Consider the following 3,005-nt stretch of genomic DNA (forward strand, 5'->3'; position numbering starts at 1 on the left):
GAGCCTGACATTCTTTCCTTATAGGTCACTCTTTATCTTGTTGTTGTTGTTGGTGGTGGTGGTGGTGGTGGTGGTGTATGTATATGTGTAGGTGTGTTTGTTTGTGTGGGTATATATGTGCTTGTGTATTTATGCATGCATGAGAGTTTCCGAAACAGAGAGAGAGAGAGAGAAAGAGAGAGAGAGAGAGAGAGAGAGAGAGAGAGAGAGAGAGAACACTTATAAGATATTTTACTTAAACAAGACATCCTGTAAAGGCAATTCATAGATTATCACAGTCCCCTTAGAATCAAAACCTAACAACTGTATGACCTCAAATAATGACTACGTGATCTTAAATAATCTCTTTCTTCCTATTAAGGAAAGTATCATAATTAAGCCCATCCTATAAGATTACTGGGGTTTAGATAAGACCAATGGGCATAATAGGCAGTAATGTCTCTGGTCTTCATAATTTTTTTGTTTTGTTTTAGTATGTTTATTAAGTCTACCACATCTAGAATGCTTAAAATTACACAGAAAAATACTCAGAACAAGGTCAATGTGCTACAAAATATAAGATTTGCTTCTGTGCAGTGCAAACATTTGGGCTGTGTTGTTTTCCTTGATAGCAATCTCTTGTATATTCCTTTTACACTTCACCTGAGTGAGACAGAATTTTGCTTTGTCCTTGTTAAAAGTTCAGAATCTAAAAGCTGGGACAATGGAGTGGACACAAGTAACAAGAGGTAAAAGCAAAGTAGCAGAGGAGACTGCAGGAGCCGTGAAAATTGGAACTCTAGCTACCTGGTTTCACTAACATTTTGAAGAGGGGGGTTGGTTTTTCATACCATGGCTATCAAGATTCAAGCCAATCTTATCTAGATCTTTCAAGGAGGACAAGGTGGCCCCGGCTGACATCTGGGTTATATATTTAATGTCCAAACATACAGGGCGAGGGAATCATTCAAACTAACTTTTCTGGTTTCAAGTAAACAAAATAACCAATCGACAGACTGATTGCTTTCTTTGTTTTGGATTTCTATATACACAGCCATATGTCAGTGATCTCTCTCTCTCTCTCTCTCTCTCTCTCTCTCTCTCTCACACACACACACACACACACACACATACACACATACACACACACACACACATGCGCACATGCCCACACACACACATGCGCACATGCCCACACACACACACACATGCACACACGCAAACATGCACGTACACAGGCACGCACATCATTTTCTTCTTCTTTTTTTTTTTTTTTCTTTCCGGAGCTGGGGACCGAACCCAGGGCCTTGCGCTTCCTAGGTAAGCGCTCTACCACTGAGCTAAATCCCCAGTCCCCATCATTTTCTTCTTAAAATTGAGAGCAACATATAGGACTCTTGCATATTGTTCGTGATAACCTAAGTTACAAAACAAAAACAAAAGACCTATAAGTCTGCCAAAGTCTCCATCTCTCCTACTTTTACCAGTGCAATGAAAATTACATTAGAACTCAAATAATTAAAGCTACATGGATGTGGATAAAACCTTCCCAATAATTTCTGGCTTATTCCCTTTGCTTCCTTCTGTCAGTGGCGTGCCATTAGACTACTTATTGTTATTGATACAATAGTCTGGGCTGAGGGGAAAAACCTTATTATTCACACTTCTTAAGTGTCCTAAATGTTTAAAATGGAAAGAATGCCTGCATATTGACTAAAGAAACTTAATATCTTCATGTATTTTCTATTCTCTATGTTTTAATTTTCTTTTTTGAGGAATTAGCACTATGCCAACCAAGAAAAATGAATTAGTTATTATCCTTTCCACAACAAGCGTAGGCATGTATTTACTTCTACCCTTATGGCTGTTTTGTCAACTTGTCACAAACTAGAGTCAATTGGAAAGACAGAGTCTAAATTGAGGAAATGGCACCATCAGATTGTCCTACGGGGAATGATTGATGTGGAAGGGCCAGTCTATTGAGGGGCTATGCCACCTTAGGACAAGGCTGTCCTAAGTTGTATAAAAAAATCAGGCTGAGTAAGCCTTGTAAGCCAATATGCAGTGCTCCTCCATTGTTTTAGATTCAGTTCCAGCTTGTGAGATCCTGCCTACAAGAACCTGCCTTGACCTCCCTCACTGATGGAGGATAACTGGAGAGTTGTAAGATGACATAAACCCTTTCGTTCCCGAGTTACCTTTGGTCATGGTGTATATTATGGCATTGGAAACCCTGAGACAACTTACTCCTTAAAAATCATTCTACAACCATCTTGTGTGCAGAAGCACAAAGATAAAATTTATCAGATTTCCTCCATGAGCTCCCAGTGCTCTCATACTTCTGTATCATTTTAGAATGTGAGATCTCAATTGAGGACCAAATTAAGTTATTACCAAACATAGTAAGCCTGCTCCTGTAAACATCATTTATTAATTATTTTATATCCATTATTGTATAGTATAGTGTTGAAATGTGATCTCCAAACAGAAAATAAGTAGTTTCTCTGCAGGTTTTACAGGCTGCTATTTTCAGTGCTGCTTTGTCTTTGTACCATACGTTGATCTGTTTTCTAAAAGTGCTGTTTGGTGATGAATGGCATTTAATGCTTCTTTGCAATTTACTTTTTATGTCTAATATTTGCTTTGTTCAGATCCTTTCCTGGATTCATTATTGTACGAAATCTTTTAACACCCTTACCATTTTCCTCAGCTTCAATTATCACTTTTTCAAATATATATCTCTCTTAGCTAATGTTTTATTGCTATAAACAGACACCATGACTAAGCCAAGTCTTACAAAGGACAACATTTAATTGGGGCTGGCTTACAGGTTCAGAGGTTCAGTTCAATATTATCAAGGCAGGAGCCTGGCAGCATCCAGGCAGGCACGGTACAAGAGGAGCTGAGTGTTCTACGATCTTCATCTGAAGGCTGCGAGGAGAATACTCACTTCCAGGCAGCTAGGGTAAAGGTCTTAAGCCCATGCCCACAGTGACACATCTACTCTACCTCCTAGTAGTGCCACT

The sequence above is a fragment of the Rattus norvegicus genome, chromosome 2 (genome assembly GCF_021556685.1).
Source record: "Rattus norvegicus strain SHRSP/BbbUtx chromosome 2, alternate assembly SHRSP_T2T, whole genome shotgun sequence".
Classification (NCBI taxonomy): domain Eukaryota; kingdom Metazoa; phylum Chordata; class Mammalia; order Rodentia; family Muridae; genus Rattus; species Rattus norvegicus.